The following is a 22,923-nucleotide window of genomic DNA, read 5'->3' on the forward strand; positions in this document are numbered from 1 at the left end:
CTAAGAATATTACATTAAACAAATAAATATCTAAGAATATTAGCTTAAACAAATAAATATCTAAGAATATTAGGTTAAACAAACAAATATTTAAGAATATTAGCTTAAACAAACAAATATTTTGTTACCCTTTCTAGAATAAAAAAATAATTTTGGAATTAGAATTATACAGAATTTTCGGAATTTTATATATATATATATATATATATATATATATATATATATATATATATATATATATATATATATATATATAAAAGCACATTAGTGTATGTTGAATTGTTTTCTCTATCTTATTTATATGTAAGTAATTTTTAACATTATATTTAGATTAGGAATTTCATAATTTGTAAGATATTAAAATATTAAAATTTTTAATTAATCTCATTTTAAATTTTTTTTTATTTTCCAATTGTTCTATTTGGATAAAGTTATTAAATTTTATTTTTTTTTGATAAAATATTCTGATTACCGCCAAATGCAAAAAAAAAAAAAAAAACACATTAAACCATTATTAATAATTAAAAAATATGAAAATATTAATAATATTTTTTAGTCCAACTTGATAAATGTTATTATTAGTAAAAGTTACTTAATAATTTTTTTGTTAACTTTTCAATCACTGTCGACTAAAAGCTTTTTCATGTAACATTAGTCAAAACTATTTCTACTTAATGTTGGTTTCTTATTTTTCTATGCCAATGTTAAGAAAAAAAATCTTAATAAATTATTGTCAAAGAATATTACTGATGCCAATAAAAAAATCACTACAAATATTAATAACAGAGACATTAATAAAAAATTAGTTCACATTCACCAAGAATAGTTTGTTCGATATTAGTTGTGAAAATTTTAAGTAATATAAAACAATAAATAATAATGATTTACACCAACAATAAAAAATATTTGACAGTATAAATAAAAAATAGCTCATATTATCATTAATAAAATAAACCTTAATCGACATTAACTAAAAGGTAGTTCTTCTAAGATCAAGTAGGAAAATCCTTATTATTAACGTTGAACGAAAAATGACTTTAATTTATATTGTTCAAAATATAACAAAAAATAATTTTAGTTGACATAGAAAAATGTGTTTAACATCACTTGAAAAATGTTGGTAATGTAGGCCAAGAAAACTCTAACTAATGTTGCTTGAGAAATTACTATAACCTAACACTAACAATAACATAAATGTCAATTAAAAAGTAAACATGATCCGCAGGGAGGAAGAAAGGAAAGGGATTAGAGGTTGTTCTAGCCAAAAGAAGGAGATGGAAGGGTTCAACAGTTTCATTGATAACAATGCCTTAGTGGACATTCCCTGTGTAGGTAAGAAGTACACTTGGTATAAGGCTAATGGCACAGCAAAAAGCATATTAGATAGGTTTCTTGTCTCTGAAGAGTGGCTCCAGACTTGGCCAGCGTCCAAGCAATATTCACAACCTAGAACAGTATCGGACCACTGTGCCCTAGTCTTGAAATCTTGTAGTAGAGACTGGGGCCCAAAACCGTTTAGGTCCCTTGATGTATGGCTTAAGGAACCTGGGTTTAGGGATATGGTGAAGGACAAATGGGAATCCTTTGAGGTGCAAGGTAATAGTATGTCTATCCTCAAAGATAAGCTTAAATTATTGAAGGTAGAGCTTAAAGCGTGGAACAGAGATGTTTTTGGCTGTGTGGAAACAAACAAACGTCGTATCATATCTGAAATTGAGGAGTTGGATGGTAAAGACGATGTTGAGGGTCTAGAGGAAGCTGGGAGGATGAGAAGGATGGAGTTACTTAGTCAACTGGGATTGGTTGACAAAAAACTTGACTCCATATATAGGCAAAAAGCAAGAGCGAACTGGACCAAGCATGGTGACATGAACTCGAAATTTTTCCATAGTACCATCAGATGGAGAAGAATTAAGAATGAGGTCAAAGGGGTGGAAGTGGATTCACAATGGTGTGAGGATCCGCAGATTGTGCGTAGGGAAGCAAAGATGTTGTTCGAAAAGAGGTTCACGACCACACAGGAAATGGGTGTTAATCTGGGGTCAGTGGTGTTCAAATTTTTGCCTGTAGAGGTGAGTACAAATATGATTACTAGCTTCTCTGAGGAAGAAGTAAAGGAGGCTGTTTGGCAGTGTGGAGGATCAAAAAGCCCAGGCCCAGATGGCTTCAACTTTAATTTCATTCAGCATTGTTGGGATGTGGTTAAACCAGACATTATGGCTGCTATGCAATTTTTCCATGCTACTGGGTCTTTTCCAAAAGGGTGTAATGCGTCATTCATTGCTCTTGTACCCAAGGTAAGGGACCCTTCCTCGTTAGACCAGTTCAGACCCATCTCTCTTGTTGGAGTTATCTACAACATTGTTACTAAAATCCTCTCAAGTCGTATGAAGAAAATTATGCCAATGATCATTGACGAGTGTCAGTCAGCTTTTCTAAGTGATAGAGGGCTCTTGGACAGTGTTGTTATGGCTAACGAAGTTCTTGAGGACATTAAGAGAAAGAAGAAGAGTGGGGTTTGCCTAAAGGTGGATTTTGAGAAGGCGTATGATTCTGTAAGGTGGAGCTTCCTGCTAGATATGCTGCGGAGGATGGGTTTCCATGATAGATGGCTTTCATGGGTCAAAGGGTGTCTGACTTCCTCCTCTGTATCTGTACTAGTTAATGGAAGCCCCTCGGAGGAGTTCAAACCATCTAGGGGCTTGAGGCAGGGTGATCCTTTGGCTCCTTTTCTGTTTCTAGTGGTAGCTGAAGGGTTAACAGGGTTGGTGAGGCAAGCACCGAGAATGGATCTGCTTAGGGGAGTTAAGGTGGGAAGGAATAGTATTGAATGTTGCCTGCTACAGTTCGCAGATGACACTCTTTTCATGTGTGAGGATTCCTTTGATAATATTTTCGCCATAAAAGCCATTCTCCGATGCTACGAATTGGCCTCAGGTTTAAAAGTCAACTTCCACAAGTCTAAGTTGGCTGGTATTGGAGTGGATAGTTTTGTCCTGAACACTTATGCTAAGACCCTGAATTGTAATACTATGAGGATTCCCTTTCAATATCTGGGAGTTGAAATAGGAGGAAACCCAAGGAAGAAATCGTTTTGGGAACCAGTAGTAAGGAAATTGGAAACCAGACTTAGCTCATGGAAAGGTAGATTATTATCTATGGCGGGTTGTATCTGTCTACTGAAATCTGTATTCACAACCATTCCTTTGTTCTATCTATCCGTTTTCAGAGCCCCGGTAGAAGTGTGCAATAAAATCAGCAGCATCCAAAGGAAATTTCTCTGGGATTGGGGAAGACAGAACAAGTCGATTTCCTGGGTTAGTTGGGACAATGTTTGCAAGCCCTTAGAGGAAGGAGGCCTAGGTGTGAAGGAGATAAGGAACTTTAACTCTGCCCTATTGTCAAAGTGGAAATGGCGACTTATGCATGGAGAGAGTGGTAAATGGAAAGTAATCCTTAACTCTAAATACGACTCTGAATCAGATGTAAACCAGACTAGTCTAAAGTACCAATCTTGGTGGTGGAGGGACCTGGCCAAGATAGGGGGTGATGGGGTGGAAGAAGGATGGTTTAAAAAGGCTACTATGTGGAAGTTAGGCAATGGTGCTTCAGTGAGATTCTGGGAGGATGCGTGGTTAGGCTCTACTAGTTTGAAAACTCTGTATCCCAGACTCTACTCCCTGTCCTGTGATCAAGGCAAGTCAGTGAGGGAGGTCGGGAGTTGGGAAGAGGACAGGTGGCGGTGGGAACTGTCCTGGAGAAGGGATAGGTTCGAGTGGGAATCTAGTATGGAATCAGATTTTTTCTCTATGTTGAATATGGGGACTGTGTGTGAGGAAGAAGAGGATCATCTCATCTGGAGTGGGGATCCGAATGGTGTCTTTTCGGTTAAGTCAGCTTATTCAATCTTGGCTAACCATCAACACCCCGGTATAAAGGAAGGGATATTCTGCAATCTTTGGCAAGCAAAAGCCATGCCGAAAGTGCTTGTCACCGCTTGGAGAATTCTTTTGGATAGAATTCCAACTAGAATTAATTTGAACAGGAGGGGGGTGCTGGTAAATTCAACCCTATGTGCGCTTTGTAATACGGTAGAAGAGTCTTCTCAACACCTCTTCTTGGACTGTATTATTGCCCAAGGTGTCTGGTCAAGGTGTTTCCGTTGGATAGGCATATTGGGGGCCCAAAACAGAGGCATTCAGAACCATATGGAGAATTTCAACCTTATTCACCTCACTAATAAACAGAACCAGGTTTGGTTAGGTGTATGGGCGACAATTGTCACTTGTATTTGGAATCAGCGGAATCTGGTGGTGTTTAAGGAAGGGATCCCCGATGCTGATGAAATTCTTCAAAGTGCTCAATTACAATCCTGGTTGTGGTTGAAACATAAGGTAGCTGGCTTCTCATATGCGTTCTCGGATTGGATTTTGTATCCGTACCAATGCCTCCTTGCTGTTGTGTGAGTGGGTCGTCTGGTTGCCTTTGTAAATCTTCCAGTTTCTTGAAGAGGATGGGTTTGTGTAGTTTCTGTTCTTCGTAGACCAGTGTGGAATGTTGATGGTAGGAGGTGGCAGGTTATCTCAGGCTGCCTTGTTGTGCAATGGTTATTATTCATATTAATAGTACAGTGGTTTGTGATCTGTCTATATCAACAAAACAACTGGTTTTTTCTGTAGGCGAACTAGTACACACGTAGGAGGATGTGAGTGGCGCTCTCGGGTTGGGGTCTTTGCCTTCAAACACCTCATAAACCAGGTACTTGAGGTGTAGGATTTTCTACATGTTTCTGGCGCTGCTTGTGGCGTCCGAAGGTGTTCCTATGATGAGCTGTAGATGCTGTCAGGAAGTTCCTAGGAGAACGGCGTTTAGGTAATTCGAGGAGTGCTAAGGGGGCTTCAAGGGTTGATTTTGCTTAAACCCTTCTTTTGTAAGTGCCTCCTCTCGGGATCAACAACCATATTGTGATCTGTTTGCTTTGGTTTTGGGAAGCTCGGGTTAGGTAATCTTTGCTTTTTTGGGTTATAACACTGTTGCCTGCTGTTGTTTAAGAAGTGAGAGGTGATTTGTCTCTGCCAGTTTGGTGGAGGGGATTGTGTAGTGAGGACAGCAGAGTCCTAAGGCTATAAGGGTTAGGATGTTGGAGCATGGGTAATAGTTTGCCATCAGGTGCTGAGGGGCATATCCTGTATCTTCCTTTGGGGATGGCCTGTGCTACAGCTTATACTGATCCAACAAGGATATCAACTTGCATCAAAGGCCTCACGTACCAGATAACAGAATTTTTAGCTAACGTCGTTTGTAGTTTTGCAGGTAAAAAGGTGCCTTTTTCAGAGTTGAAGTTTGTCCTCTACACCAGTGTTTTACGCTTGCTGCTGGTGATCCATATTCTTAGGCTTCGGCTCTGCTCTCAATGAACAACAGGAACAGGGTGTCGATGGTTGTTTGTGGGCTACTGTGTGTTTTCTTGGTCTATGTTGTGTAGAGTGTTTAGTTTGCTTTTCTCCTGGTTTTATGGACATTAGTGGTGATTGTAGTTTTTTGGTTTTTCATAGAGGGTGATACTAATGTCCATTGTGTACCTTTTGTAGATGCAGTGAAAGTTTTTTGGTTTTGTAGGTTCCTTTTATCTTCGGGGCGTTAGGTAGGGTTCTTTTGAGGGCGTAGTAAGCCCTTCCCACCAGCTAACAATGTTTAGAGGTTTACTGGTATAAGGTTCCATAGCTCTTGGTAGTATACATCTTACAACTGTCCCTGTTTGGGTCTTCTTTTGTTTTGTTCTGGTAAGTGTAAAAAGGGTTGGGATACCCCTTTGTATCCCCTTAATTCTATTTCATTCTTTGCTGATCAAAAAAAAAAAAAGTAAACATGATCAACTTTAGTTTGAAAGAAATCTTAGACTAATAAAACATGTTGAGACTATGACACATAAATCTTGATCAAGTCAATTTTATTTTGATCTTAATTAAGTTAATAACACTTCTATCAAAATCGAGTTGAGAAGACAATAAACATAAATTAAAAAATATAAAAAAAAAAGTTAATATTCTTAATTTTTTAGGTAAAATTTGAAATGTTTTAACTTTAATAAATCAAAATACTTTTAAATTTTTAAAATAATTTCAATATATTTTTCAAAAATTTACATTATTTTATTATAGAAATTTTCAATTTTTTCTATAAAATTAATCTAGTTTCAGGTCAATGGATGAATGCTCCTAAAAGTTTGTTCTTTATCGTTGATAATTCTATTGCATTCAATGGGAGAATTAAAAGTGTTATTGAATGCAATAGAGGGTATATTTCTTTCAAATACCTTGGTGTTCCCACTTTTGTAGGTGCTCCCAAGTTTAGATATCTCCAACCATTAGTTGATAAGGTGAAATCTAAGTTGGCTTCTTGGAAAGGCAAAGTCTTAAGTATGATGAGGATGGTTCATTTAGTCAATTTAGTTATTTTTGGTTTTATGGCTTATAACTTCCAGATATATAAATAATATGTGAATCTGCTTAAAGATGTTGATAAATGTATTAGACATTTTATATGGATTGGTGCCAAGATTGGTATGGTTAATGTTAATTGGGACATTGTTTGCAATCCTAAATTAGACGGTGGTTTGCAAGTTCTTGATTTTCTGGTGGAAAACAAGGTTTATCTCCTTAGATTGACATGAATTTTTTCTTATAGTTATAGGCCCTAGTATGTCGTTATGAGAGCTAGGTTCTTTAAAAACAAGTATTTGAAGACCCCTACCTATCATTCATCTTCGATTTGGCCTGACATAAGTGATTTTTGTGACACAATTCTTGAAATACTTTTCGAACTCTTGGTAAGTGATGAAGACCTGAGAGATTGAGCATTCTCTAAACTAGCCCAACCTTCTCGAAAGATGACCCGGAGCATGACACACTTGAATTTGAATTAAGAAGAGAAATTATGTTTGAGTGATTAGTGAGCTTTATCTCCTAAATTGTTCTTGGTCTTATCTTGAGAGTAGTGCACCTCAAGTGGCGACTCTTCACCACTTATCTTGGAGTCTCCTCCCCCTCCAAGTGGCGTGATCACACCTTCATCATCTAAGCTTCTCTTTCCTTTCATTTTTTTATTTTCCATTCCTTTATGTTCTTGTGTTCATATTTTTCTATATGGTTTCCATCTTCTTTCTTTTCCTTATATGCTCTTTAATTTCGCACTTCTTCATCATCAACAACATATAATTGTATTTTCTCTTTGCCCTCTAGAAGTGAACCTTCACACTTACTTAACTACTTGGTTAAGTTCGTGTCCAATAGGAATCTTCTTTGGGTTTCTCATATTTGTTTAAAATCAAAACCATAAATAAAGTGCAACCCATAGAAATGTGCAATTCTAAAATCAACTCGCATCAGTAAGAGAGATCTCATTAAATTTTGGAATGATTTATGGTATTTTCTTGTCTGTATATCTATCATTACATGTGTCCTTTATCAAGAGAGGATTAATCTTTCTTCTAATGTTGAGCATGGTTGGAGGGGGTACTACTTGGAATATTTCCTTTATTCTTAACAAGATTCCAAATATTCAAGATATTATGCATATGGCTCTCTTTTGTTTGTCTGATATCCCTAATTGGGTGTTGGAGGATAGTGGCATCCTTAGTAAATAAACTACTAAAGATTTCTTCTCCTCTTTTGCTCTTTTTAACCGCTTCAAAATATTTAGTCCTTTGGAAAATCCAACACAATAGGCTTCCTGCTTATAAGGACATTTAAAAGAGAGGAGTTACGTTATGTTTTATGTGTACTTTGTGCTAGAAACACAAGGATTTCATTCGTTTTTTTTATTGTTTGTATGTATTTTATCTTTGGACTTGGATACAAACTGTCTTTCGTGATTTTACTAACCTTTCACCTTTAGGTATTATTTCTTTTATTAAATTTTTTGAGAGCCCTCTTGTACCGGTCAATACTGGACGAGTCAGTCTTGGCCTTGACGACCGTCCGACCATGTCAAAAACATCTCAAGACACTTAATAAATTATAACAACGACCATTACAAGAGCACTTAATAAGTTATATTCATGTCTCTGAGTATGCGAGAAATATCTCCGACAAATCAGCTAAATACTGATTAACTGAAAGATATCAAAGATATTTTTCAAATATGCCAACATACTCATGTACCAATATATCTCCCTATAAATTAGGGATCTCGCTACCATCAGTGAACAACTGACATTCCGCCCATCATGACAAGGACCCATGATTAACACTATAAATAAACCTTTTATAGAGGTGTAAGGTATCATTTTACAAATACACATTGTTTACACAGAGTACTTACTTGATCGTTTGAGTACCTTTTTAGGTCAACCCCGACAGAGTACCAACATTTGAGGAAGGAATCTCGAAGGAAGGAGCAAAGAGATCACCGACACGTTAGCAATTGTACACCCCGTTCCAAGTACTATCTAGGCCCTCTTTGCCTATACAGGTACACCTCTGATCAAGCACGTTAGGCTTGAAAATATCACTTTTTCTTTATGAATGACCTAGAGGATGAGGTATCATGTGAGGTTCCAACAAGTAATTATCATTGATTCGGTCACGGAGTGCATTAGAATGTCATGTAATGCTTTCAATAAAAAGATGCATAATGATATCCCTGACTTTTCTATTTTGAAGTTTTTTTTTTGTATAAGCATTAAGCCTTTTAAGGGCTTTATACCGGTGCAAGTGGTTTGGAAATTCCCTAATGTTGGTTGTATCAAATCAAATATTGATGGGTCTACCAAAGGCCCTTCAAGTGTTGTTATTTGTGATGGGATCTTCACAAATAGTTATTGTCAAAAGAGAGTATATTGGAAGTTTTTCTGTATATTGAGAGATTCAAAACTCCTTGTATCCTGAGATTGTGTTTGTTATTCTTGCATTGAGTTTGCTATTGTTGTTGGTCATAAGAGACTTTGGAGAGTGACTCTTCTTTGCTTTGTTAAGCTTTTTCCTCTACTATTTTGGTTCCTTGGTCTATTAGAGGGAAATGGAGAAAGTGTTTGAAAATTTTATATGGTACCCTATGTTACTACTTGTATTAGTTTGGACCTTTTCAATAACATGTTATAATCTTTCTTTTCTTTTCTAATAATATGTTTTATGTGATAATAGATGATGAAAGAATTTTTAGATATCAACCTAATTGAAATGTAAAAATTCATGATAATACTAAATATAAAATTTATAAAAAATAAATTTTCAAAATTCTCTATTCAATAAAAGTCAATAGTATAGTAAACAAATTCTATATCTACCTTATGTCATTCTTAAATTTGATACCACTTACACCGATCAAATTCTATTTCTCTCTCACAAGTAAAAAAAAAAATATTGGATTTTTTTTCGCAAGACACTTCTCGTTGTTTTCGTCATTATTATTTTTTATATTTTCAAGACCTCTCAATTTTTTTAGTTAATATCGTCTTTAATGTTACTTTTTTAATTTAAACTTTCTTAAATATGTTAACTTGATGTTTTTGCATTATTTTTCTTCGATTTAAACTGTTCGTTTCCACTCTAAATTGCAACTGCTTATTGTTTTCAGTTTATTTATTTAAATTAATTACATGTACCAAAATATCTCTTTTAATTTTAAATTTTATTTTAAACAAATATATACAAAATTATTCTAAAATAAATAAAATTAATACTCAATTTTAAAAAATACACTGTAATTAACATTTATCAGATCACTGAAAAGAAAATTAATTAATATTCTCTAAAATAATTTTTGGGGTTTGACAATTTCTATCCTTTTTCGATCTAACCCAAACAACACAAAATGATTTGACTTTTTCCAAATACAACTTAAACCACTTGTCAAATTATTTTCTCTTGCCAAAAGCAACATAATGCATTTAATTAATTTGTTATTCTTTTAGTTTTATATTTAATGGCCCATAGTTTGAAGTTTTGTTTTTAGCTGCAAGTAGCTTGGAGTATTACAACATCCTTAAAGACATAATAAAAAAAAAATAAAAAGTGAGATAAGTCGTTTTGACTTAACAGAAAACGAAGGAATCACTTAATGTTCATCACTTAAAATATTTTTATACACAAAAAAGGACAAAAGAAACTAAACTAAGAAGGTGTTACTCATGGTGTCATCATTTGCTGGTTTGTCTCAATTGTTTTTTTTTTCTAATTCATATAGAGTTAATATAAAGATTTGGAAGACTCTAACAATTTGCATAAAATTATGTATCATGCTTCACAACTTGCTAACCCTAAAGCTACCATTATATATTTGTGTGTTGTTGTTAAGAGTAATAAATAAACTCAATGGCTAAAGTATAGTTTGGTTATAATATATACATGTATGTATATTCTAATGCTCACAAATATGAGTAACATTTTTTAATAGTTCTTTTTTAGTCCTTATTAAAAAACATGGTAAGTTTAATATTAAAATAATAAAAATATTAGTTTAATTAAGGGCAAAATATATGTTTAAATTAAGGTAATTATTTTTTATAAGATAATTATACATATTATTTCTATTTTTAATTCAATAATATAATTTTTAACACTTTTTATTGAAAATAATTATAATTTTTTAGATGTTTATAATTTATTCCTGGTATTTTTATTTTAGTAATATAATTTTGGATGATTGTAATGATTTATTTTTTAAAAGTATAGATTTCATTTCTAAAGACAAAATTAGTAGAATGTGTTTTAAGCATTTTAGAATTATTAAGTATATTATATTATATTGAAAATATTTATAATGTAAAAAACATTTTTTTTATCTCAACACAATTTATAATATATTTTGTCTCCAATATTTTTTACATATAACATGATAAATATATAACTATTAAAAAATTTATATGGGATAATTTTTATTTAAATAAAATTTTATAAAAAAATAGTCATTATTCTAAAGACTAAAATGAAAATTATTGTTTATAATATATTAAAAAGTAAAAAATTATAAGTGATTATTTATTTATATAAAAAAATATTAAACTTAGTTGAATGAAAACAAAATAAAATCTATTTATATGGACTAAAAAAAACATTTAAATTTTTAGGAAAATAAAGAGAACAAAATATAAATTATTTTTTGTCAAAAAAAAAAAAGAAAATGGCAATTCAAGGATAAGTACATTATTTTGTGCTCTTAATTGATTAATCTATGATGATAACATTAAATATGAAAAATTCCATCCTTGAAGTTGATGTGATGAAACATAGGAAAAGAGTTATCCAATTAATTTGGCGGCTAAATGATCAATTTGTTTCTATGTATATAAAATGATGAAATCTCATTTGGTTAGAATATTCAAACATAAACAAACATAATTTATAATTACTTATTACAACGTATTGATACGTGTTTTTTTAAAAACATTGTGGTACCCACTATTGAAGACAATCTGTGGTCAACTAATTTTAAATAGATTTGATGAAGGCAGAATGGCTAGTTATGTTAAAATATTTATGAACAGAAAAGTTTAACTATTTAAATTTTATTTTGTAAAAATCTATATTATCTTTTTAAATTATTCTTTAAGAGATTTATTTATTAGGGTACATGTAAGGTTTTTTTTTCATTTTTTTTTTGGGTTGTGCATGATAAGTGCTTTCCATAGGAATATGTGTTTAAGTATATAGTTTATATGGGGGGAAAATGATTCTCTGTTTTTTTTAAGTAAATTTGAACTTTTTTGCGTTAAACTCAAACTTATTAAAACTTTGTTGAGTTATTAAACGGAGAAATTATGTGAAAGAATATTGTTAGAAGAGTTTGGGATTATAAAATAGAATTATATACGTTTTTGCATTGATAGTTGAACTTGGTTTTGTAACCTAATTGTCAAATTTGAGGTGTTTAGTTGAGTTTGGAATTCTACATAAATAAATATTTTATTAATAATCGGTTCAGTGATGTCAAAATCTTCAACATTTTTTAGGCAGTGAGGAAAAGAGTTCATGTGAGGATTTCATCTAATAGATTGGGGTCAAGGAAAATTTGTGCCCTGTGGTCAGATTTTGCTCACTGAATTTATTTTGGTTTTCCGGATTTAAAAAAAAAACAAGTTTTATAATGCGTTTCTATAATTAAATCAACGTGGTTATTATATATATATATATATATATATATATTTATTTAAAATTTGTATAGAAAATATTGAATTTACATATTTAGTTTATTTGTTTTATTTTATTATATGAATTATATTGTATAGAAAATGTAGTTGTAAATAATGAATTGTGAAGCATATCCTCACTAATGACATAACTTTATGTGTTGTACAGTGTTGAATGTATTGTAAAGGATTATTTTGACCTTACTAATTTATATATTTTATATATGTTGAAAAGTTATACTAATTTATATATTTTATATATGTTGAAAAGTTATAATTGTTTTATGAGATGTATTATGTTAATTTTTATGTTAAAAATGCATTCTTGATTTATCTTAGGGTTTGAAAAAGTATATGATTGCAGGTCTATTCTAAAGAGGTTCATTCTCAAAGAAACAAAGAAAATCTTATGCATGCAAGCTGACTGTTAAGGCATTTAAGAAGGTGTTTTTTTACATATAACATGATAAATATATAACTATTAAAAAATTTATATGGGATAATTTTTATTTATAAAAATTTTATTTAATGCAATACTAACGGTAAATAATTGAAGACTAATAAAATCTAAATTAATAACCAACATCTTCCCTTAATTCTGATTTGGAACAACCTTCATGTCCAACAGATCTCTTAACTTGATGAAATCATCGATCTATAATGGCTTAGTGAGAATACCTGCAATCTGATCTTCTGATTTGCAATATTCCAATTTGATCATGTTCTTCCCAACTTGGTCTCCCAAGAAGTGATATCGAATATCAATGTGTTTACTTCTTTGATAAAAAAACCGAATTCTTTGCAAGATTAATTGCAGAGACATTGTCAACATAGATCTTGATTGGAACATTTAGATTAAAACCAATTTGAGTCACTGTGTGAGTATCCGACGATCTCAATCTTCTTATATGAAGAGTAAAGTAGACCAAAAGTTGTAGTACCTTTGATATAGCACATAATTCTCTTTACAGCTTGTAAATGAACTTGTCGACTGACTAATCCCACATCATAACATATGTTGGGTCTAGTACACGTGAGATATCTAAGGCTCCCAAGAATCTGCTTAAAGTATGTTGCATCTACAGTTCGCCCGTCACCTTCCTTCGTAAGCTTAATTTCAATTTCAATTGGAGTCTTAACTGAGTTTGAATCCTCCATCTTAAACTTCTTTAAAAAAATCAGCAGCAAATTTCCTCTGATGAATGAAGATTCCATCATCTCCTTGGATGAATTCAATGCCCAAAAAGTAGGACATAAGACCGAGATCAGTCATCTCAAATTCCTTCATCATGATATGCTTGAAGTCACCAATCATTTTGAGATTACTTATTGTAAAAATCACATCAACATAAAGACATAAAATCAGCAAATCTCCATAATCATTAGCACTTACATAAAGACCATTTTTTGAATCTAGTGGCATGAAGAAGTGAATCAATCATTTTGTTCCAAGCTCTTGGTGCCTGTTTAAGACCATATAAAGCCTTAGTTAGTTTGTATATCTTCTCCTCTTTGCCAGATTGTATGAAATCCGGAGGCTGCTTTACATAAACCTCTTCATCAAGTGGGTATGAAAGGAATGGAAACGTGAGTGCAGGAGGAGAGAGGGCGCATACTGAGTAAAAAAAGTGGGAAGAGAAAGGTGAAAGTGAGAGGGGTGCAGAGAGTAATGATAGGAGGTCTGAACCGGAAAAGTGAAGTAACGATGAGAAATAATGAGAAATTAGGAAAGAAAGAGGAAAAGTAATTCTTGAGAAATTGCCATATTTTTTCTTTTAAAAAAATATTTATTGTTAATATATGAAAAGTGAATAATTAACATTACGAAAATTATTAATCAAAAGAAGTGAACGATTCAGTGTGAGAGTAAGTCGTGTGAATTTTTTTTTATTATCGTGGTTATTTATTGAATCAACATAATAAATATTTATTATCTCATATAAAAATTAACTAGCTTAGTAAATAATTTTATATTTATAATTTTATTATTATTTTATTTATTATGATGGGTAAAAGAATAGAGAAATAATGTAAACATGCAAATTAACATATTTAAAAGATTAATACTCATGACAATTAAGTATATATATGACTTTGAAAACATTATCTAATAATTATTGATGACCTAATAAGTTATGGATGACTTAATCAATTAGATGTGAGTTGTATCATCAATAACTCAAATAGTCCATTAATCACTTATTATAACATATTATATACTAATAATAATAAGTTATCTTTAGTTTTAATAAATTAAATTGGTATCAAAATGAAAATGGTGGAAAACAGCTTGTTGAGGACATAATATAGATGGTCTTGCTTAATGTCCACTGTAGACTGGCCTAATCCATATCATGTTGTAACACAATATAACATTTAGTGTGGTGCTCATGAACAATATCCAATTAGGTTTGGTGTTTAATTAGTTTTTCTAAAATATTTTATTATCATATAGGTCTTTGGTCTATGAAGCATGGAGATAGGAAAATAAAAACACAAGCTCATATAACAAGCTCATATAATGTGGTAATTAGGATGATGAAATGAAAATAAAAATAATATAATATAATATAATATTATTCAATGTATTTTCATTCCAAAAGTTGATCTTATAAAGATTTTTTTTTTTAAACTTTGAAACTCTTATTCTAACACAAAAATATTTTTAAATTGATATTAGGACAACTCAAAGATATATATTATATATAATCACTAAGCTCTTGTAATTCTTCAAATAAACCTTGTAAATTCCTCGAGTTGTCAAAATTAATCTTATTTTACAATTTTCTCATTATATTTTTTATACATAAAATTATTATTATACACACTAATTATGAAAAAAAAAAAGCTCATATTGCATAGACAATGCATAAATACTAATTATTTTTAAGTCAACTATTAATATGTTACCAATCTTATCTAGATTTTTCATTTTTTTATGAAATGAAATTTAAATAAGTTTTTTTTGCAAGTTAAATTTTGACTTCCAAATAAATATGTTTTGTTTTTAAAAAAATTGACTTTTTATTTTATTTATAAATACTACGGAAGTACAGGCGCATGTTTCTTTATCTGTATTTTTTATTTTTATTATTTACATATAGTTATATTTGATATTAAAAATTAAATAAAAAATATTATTATTCAGATACTTTTATTGTCATTATAAATTTATACTTCATTTTAATAAATACGAATACACATTATAAAACACAAAATTTATGAGTGCACCTACTCATATATTGTGATCAATACATAGTTAACTTAGTAATTATATATGGTCATAACCTAAACATGATTAGATATATTTAAAATTTATATCTTAGTTTATAATATTTATTGATTTATTATGATAATAAAATTTATCATATAATAACTATAATTGTTTAGTGAAATTCAACTCTATAGTCTATTCATATACAGGGATGGCCTTGCGGGTCCGCCAGTGGTCCGCTACCAAAAAAGTGCGAGGCAGACTCAATAATCCGTGGCATAACCCATAACCCGCGCGGGCCAACAGTGGAACAGAGCAAGTTGTCCAGCTGGCTCGCGTAAATAAAAAATAATTATTTATTTTTTAAAAAAATATATCTCATTCACTCATTATTGCAGTATCACTTTTATTTATTTTATTTTAAAAATTAAATTTAATGTACTAAAAAAATGAATGTTTTATTTTAATCATTTAGAGGAGTTAATATTAAGAGTGAGAGTGAATTTAGTTTTAAGTAAAGTCTTATATTTAAAATTTGTTAATAAAAAAATAATATAGAAAAGATATTTTAATAGGATAGTTAAAAAAATAGTCATCTTCATTAAAATATTTTGTAGCAAAACTTTGATAAGATACTCTTATACATTTACACACATATAGGAAAAAATAGATGCAAAGAAATTTTTTAATTATTTTTAATCAAGCCTTCTAACAATCCTCATACTTGAATTTATATTTTTTATCTTAATTAAATGAATTGAAACACTGATAAAAATTATTTTTTTAGTAGTAGGAATAAATTTTTTTATAATTAATGAAATTTTAATTTTTGAAAAAAACAAATTCTTATGTTGGCTAGCCCGTAGACACGCATGTTACTTCTTATGCGAGGCACGCCTAACACGGAGCGGGCTATGCGGGATAGTTCAACACACATTGTCTCCCCTATTCATATATTAGTATCTATTAGAATCATTTGTTGTATGGACTTATAAAATCGATAAGTTATGATTTTTTAGTTAGAGAAGAGGAGAAATTCATTTCACTACAAAAAAACGTGTATAATGCGGCGGTTATTTTCGCAAAAACTGGCATTTTTAACCGCCGCCTTATACGTCTGTGGCGGTACCGCGTACCGCCAGAATTCTTGCCGCCACAAAGTTTAATGTGGCGGTCAATTAAGAACCGTTGTAGCAGACGCCATATTATGCATTGTATAAAGTGGCGGTTTTAAGCGTGTAATTGGCGTCAGTTATAAATGTCGTAATTTTAAAACTGTGTAAACCAATTCTAACGTAAATAGTGGCAGTTTTAACCGCCACTTAATACAGTATAGTATGACATTTATAATACACTTTATAACTGTCATAATTCGAATATTAAATATTTAATTTTATTTTTAATATTTTTAATAATTTATTTAATTCTATTTTATAATTTGATTTCATAATATTATTTAATTTCATATTATAATTAAACTTTAATTTTATTTTTAACATTTTTAATAATTTATTTAATTCTATTTTATAATATTAATTAATTTAATATCATAATTAAATTTCACTACACAGTTATGTTTTATACATGTTCCATAATATAATTAAGTTACAACATAAACTAATTTCATAATACAACTTCATAATATAATTAAAATAGATAAATATAATAATAAAAAATGATTTCATTCATAACTAATCCAAACAAGTAAATTACATTGTCAAAATATAAATTGTTTATATTTGAAGTAAACTCCCAATCCTAATTTGTCATAAATTAGATCAAATTGCTCCTACTCTCTCCCTATTAATAATGAATAGTATGTGATCACCTCCACTCCACATATTTGTAGTACCTGTTTCATCAAAATACCATAAATTTATCAATACAAAACATCTTCTCAGAACAAAAAAAGTGCTTAATTTCGTGGACAAATTCCAAAATATCATATTAGAAATTAGATGGTTTAGTAGCATCTTCAATGGAATACACTTACAAAAGTTGTTATTTTAATGCGAGTCTCACATGCATGCATTCTCTTTAATTTTAAAGAACTCATATACTTGAGACCCACAATAAAATAATATTTTTATTCATAAAAAATTCCTAATAAAGATGTTCTTGATGCAACTTATAAAAAGAGGTCATTACACTATACTGATATCCTGGGAACCAATTTAGTAGACCATATAGCTTTAGATATAACAAAATAATGCAAAGCTAAGCCAAAGTGATGGAAGAGGCCCAAGCACAAGCCCACATGCAAGCCCACCAAAGGGTAGATTTGGGCCAACCATAGAGTTATGGCCAAGAGGATCCAAGAAGACGTTCTTTTACATGTTCAAATGCCATAAACTCTAGTGTAGAGTAGACTTTAATTTCTTGTCAAAATTAGCATAGGAACTTTATTTGTAATTTTCTTAGAATTAATTTTGGCACCTAAAACACCAACCTAGGTAAACTTATAGTTTCTAAAAAAACCTCTAAATTTACCAAGGCCGGTCTAGAAAGCCCATGGAGGGGGTGAGCATAAAAACTAGACACACCCCTCCCCATGTGCTCATTTGTGCACCCATGTGCCATGTGCACCCATGTGCTTCACATTTACATTTCATTTGGCTAGCATTAGGGTTGCATTATGGTCCTCCTTAGCCTATAAAAGGAGGAGCCTACACCTTGTATTTTCAAGTTTATTGTGAGTAAAGTTATGCTGCCCATTTGTGCTCAACTTTGCTTCTCCCTAGAATCCTAGGCTCTAAACTTCAATTCCTTCATCTTTTCCCTTGGGCTGGCCGAACCACCCAATACCCACACTTAGCATGCACCTACAAGATCAACACCACTCTTAGGAGGATCTTGCTCACTCTCATTCATTGCTTCCGCCCCATACTCTACATTGATTCAAGAAGAACTTCATGAAAATGCCATCATTTGGTATCATGAGCTTTGGTTCTGCAAGATGAGTAGCTCCTTGTCTTTTCAATTTTAGTTCTTCTTTATTTCATATTGTCATTTACTTTCCTTACTTGTCTTGCTGTTTTTTACATTTTAATTTGTTCTTGGTGTGCTTTGTGGAAGATCCAACTGAAGCACTCTTGTTCAATTGATCTTGAACAATTTCTTGTGCAATTTGTGATAGGATTCCATACACCTTTGTGTTGCTATTTTCTTTTAGGCTTTTGAGTCTTTATTGCTTTCCTTATTTGGTTCATATTATGCTTTGAGTCTTTAATTTTCTGAATCTATACATGTTTTGTCAAGTCATGTTCATCCATATTGTCAACAATTCATAGTAGTCCTTTTATTTGGCTTAATTGTTTCTTGATTTTGGGTCTCTTTATTTGCTTAAATCTGCTGTTCTTTGATCTTTTGGTGCCTTTTAAATTGTAGTTTGAGTTCCATTTGTGTGATCATACACAAATTCTATTTCACAAATTTCCATTGTGTCTAAACTTTGGTATCTTGCTGTTTTTGTTTCCAGTTTTCAGATTCCCCTGTTTTCACCTTCTCTGTTTTGGCTGTTTTAACCCAGAAAAAATATTTCCACTCATAGGAAAATTTTGATTCTCTGGAATATGCAAGTTTAAAGTGTTATAGACAGGACAAAAAAAGAATTAGGTCAAAAGAAGCAACAGAAAAAAAATGATAAATCTTTTAAAATCAGAGTGCAAATCTGAGGCGCTCCAGCTGGCCTAACCGAACACCAAAATTGCAAAATTTATTAAAAAAAATGGTGCATGCGTTTTGAGTGATTCCAAAGCCAGATTTTATATAAGATCCTGAATATCTTGCATATCAAATTTCAGAGTCAAATTTTAAATATACAGCTCAGCATAAATCGGGGAACAAACACGTTTTCTGGCCCACAACATTTTCCAGTGGTGCTGTTTTTTTTTATTTGGTCATCTAATCTAGTGCTTTTCTTTAGGAATTCTTTTGTGTGCCAACCTTTATTTGAGTACCTTTATTTGTTTGCTTTAATTTCTTGAATCTCTTTTCTAGTTGTCATAATCTAAATCCTTTTGGTGGTACTGTTTTATTCAATTAAATTTGTTTCTTGCTTTTGTTCTTTGACCTCTAATTTGGGTGCTGGAATTTAATTCTTCTTTGGTGCTTATGTGAATGGGAACTTGATTTGGTTAAGGTTTAGCCCTTTGCTAGGTGCTGGAAATTGGAGAATTAAAGACCATCATTCTAAGGAGAAGACAAGGCCAAAGCCGAAACAAGCATTCTTGAAAACACTACAAACACTTGGAAAATCAACAAGCAAAGACAACAAGGAAGTGCACTAACCAAAAAGAGGATCAACAAAGGGAGTTCTCTTATTTCCTTTGCAACTTGGTTTATTGTTAATTACCTTGTTAATTACGTTTAGACGATGAGTGTGTCTTCAAGGGCTCAAAGTGTCCAAGAAGCCTCACCTAGGGCCGAATAGTATAACATTCTTGATTAGTAATTGTTACTTGTTTGTAATTGCTTCTCTTTTGTTTTCATAGCTACGCTTTGCATGGTTAGTTTTGTTTAAATTTGTGTTAAACCGACTAGCTTTGTTGATTAGTAGCTTGCATTGTTTTCTTTCATTGAAAATTTGATTTCTCAACTTAATTGTGTTCTAAGTGGTTTACTAAGAAAAAGTTTTGTGGGAAGACATTGAGGGATAGTTTTTGGCTAAGGCAAAGGCTTGGTATTTAAGTAGTCCTTTGTGACTCACCTCCCTTACCTGGAAAACTACCTTCTTTGACTTTCCTAAGTTTTCTCAAGGTAAAATACTTGTGTACACAAAGCTTTAGCCATGTCTTCTTCTTCTCATTCTACAAAGTCTATTGGAAGTGAATTAAAATCTTTAAAAACTCTTTTGAAAGAAGTTTCACAAACTGTGCAATCAATTGCATATAGACAATTGGAGAGTGAGACTAAACTTAATGTTTTGACTAAAGCAAAGGATGAGAAGTCTCACATTCTAAAAAAATTACCTTCTCATGCATATATCTCTAAAGATCATGATCCTTTTGGGGAGGGAAGCATTAGAGTAAATGATTATTATCAAGCACCCCCTAGAAGACATAGAGGAGATAGAAAAGAACAAGAAAACCCAAGAGAGGTTAGGGTAGAACAACCCCATTTCCATGGAAAAGAAAATATAGAAGCTTGCCTAGATTGGGAAATGAGGGTAGAAAAATTGTTTGCTTCCCATAAAGAAAGAAAGGAAAGAAAAATACAAAAGAAGAGAGGGGAAGTCGAAAGGGAAGCTAAAGAAAAAGAAGAAAAAGAAAAGCATGTGAAGACCCTTGAAGAACAAAAGGCGTGGGAGAAGAGTGTTCCTTCCCACAAGGTCATTCAACAAGACCAAAGATTTAAAAATACCTTTGAAAATATGTGTCTTGCTGAACAACCTCAAAGCCTTACCTTTTGTAAAGGAACACTTGCAAGCCTAAGTGAAAAAGAAGAGTCTTTAAAAGAAGCTTGCATAGATAAAAATGAAATAGATTATTTCTCATATGTGCTAGGATATCACCAAGTGAATGTCAAGTTTTTTATAAGCATCTACAAAAACAAATTTTTATGTGAAGTAGGGCCTAAAGAAACTTGTCATGTCTTATTGAGACAACCATTGCAAAGTGTACAAATCCTTATAAACAATGGTTGTCACAACGAGACTATCCTTACACATAAGAGAAAGAGTCTTCATGGGACAAATTAGAGTTGATAAAACTCTAGAGCTTTTAAAAGGAAAACTTTTGTCCCCCATGAGAAAAGAAGTTCGAAGACATTACCTTAGGTACAATTCTTGTTTTCAAACTACGCCCAAGGCAATGTCTCATAAACTCTATACTCCTTCACCTTTTGCAAATGATCCTTGGGAAGATATAAATTTCATATTAAAACTCCCTAGGACAACAAAAGGTTGTGATTCAATCTTCATGGTTATGGATAAACTCTTCTCTAGAGAAGTGATACATCTTCATGGTTTATCTTCAAGCATAGTGTTGAATAGAGTTCCAAATTTCGCAAACCATGATTTGAGGATTTCCTTTGGAAAACTTGCAACTAAATTGCACACTTTAAATTCTTATCATCCTCAAACGCATGGTCAAAATATATTTGAAAATCTAGCTCTTTCTACTATGCCTAGAATAATCATGAAGTGCACACACAACTCTAGAGGTGAGCAAACATACCATAAAGTAGTTCACAAAACTACTTATATTTCTACTTTTAAAGTTATGTGTGGGTTCAATCATCTTTCTCCTTTTAAGTTGTTACCATCTTCTATAGGATTTATGCCTAAAGAGAAAGTAACCACAAATGAACATTTTAAAATACATAAGATGATTAGAGACCACACACAACCATTAAAAGAGAAACTTTGTCCAAGGTTGCCAAAACCAAAAGAAAAACAAAAATGGCAACCTAGTAAAATTAATTTGCAAACTAACACCTGTGCCTTATTTGATTATTTCTATAGGTGGACGTTTGATCCAGGAGGACAAGCTTTGGCGAAGCAAAAGGTTGCTATCCGAGATCAAGTCTGTAGATCTGAGGATAGATCTTCCCAAGAAGGAGGAGATGATGGACACCATCCAGCCACATCCATTCCCCTAGCCATGAAGAAGAAGAAGCAATGGATTTGAGGACAAATCCTTTTCAAGAGGGAGGGGATGATGGAAGAGGCCCAAGCACAAGCCCACATGCAAGCCCACCAAAGGGTAGATTTGGGCCAACCATAGAGTTATGGCCAAGAGGATCCAAGAAGACGTTCTTTTACATGTTCAAATGCCATAAACTCTAGTGTAGAGTAGACTTTAATTTCTTGTCAAAATTAGCATAGGAACTTTATTTGTAATTTTCTTAGAATTAATTTTGGCACCTAAAACACCAACCTAGGTAAACTTAGAGTTTCTAAAAAAACCTCTAAATTTACCAAGGCCGGTCTAGAAAGCCCATGGAGGGGGTGAGCATAAAAACTAGACACACCCCTCCCCATGTGCTCATTTGTGCACCCATGTGCTATGTGCACCCATGTGCTTCACATTTACATTTCATTTGGCTAGCATTAGGGTTGCATTATGGTCCTCCTTAGCCTATAAAAGGAGGAGCCTACACTTTGTATTTCCAAGTTTATTGTGAGTAAAGTTATGCTGCCATTTTGTGCCAAACTTTGCTTCTCCCTAGAATCCTAGGCTCTAAACTTCAATTCCTTCATCTTTTCCCTTGGGCTGGCCGAACCACCCAATAACCACACATAGCATGCACCTACAAGATCAACACCACTCCTAGGAGGATCTTGCTCACCTTCATTCATTGCTTCCGCCCCATTACTCTACATTGATTCAAGAAGAACTTCATGAAAATGCCATCACAAAGCATATCACTTTGAGGTTGAAATCACTTTTTCCCACTTGAAATCCATCTTGACTTTTTGTATAATTTTTGTGTAATGCACGGTTGGATACTATTAAACATTTATTTTCAAATAAACACAAGGAAACATCCCACTCAAGAGTTAAATTGACAAAAAATAATGATAAAATAAATAGTTAATGACCCCACTAATGTGTTTGAAACTGTACTTGTCAAAGGAAGC

This window comes from Phaseolus vulgaris, chromosome 10, assembly GCF_051622355.1.
Source record: "Phaseolus vulgaris cultivar YP4 chromosome 10, ASM5162235v1, whole genome shotgun sequence".
NCBI classification, from domain to species: domain Eukaryota; kingdom Viridiplantae; phylum Streptophyta; class Magnoliopsida; order Fabales; family Fabaceae; genus Phaseolus; species Phaseolus vulgaris.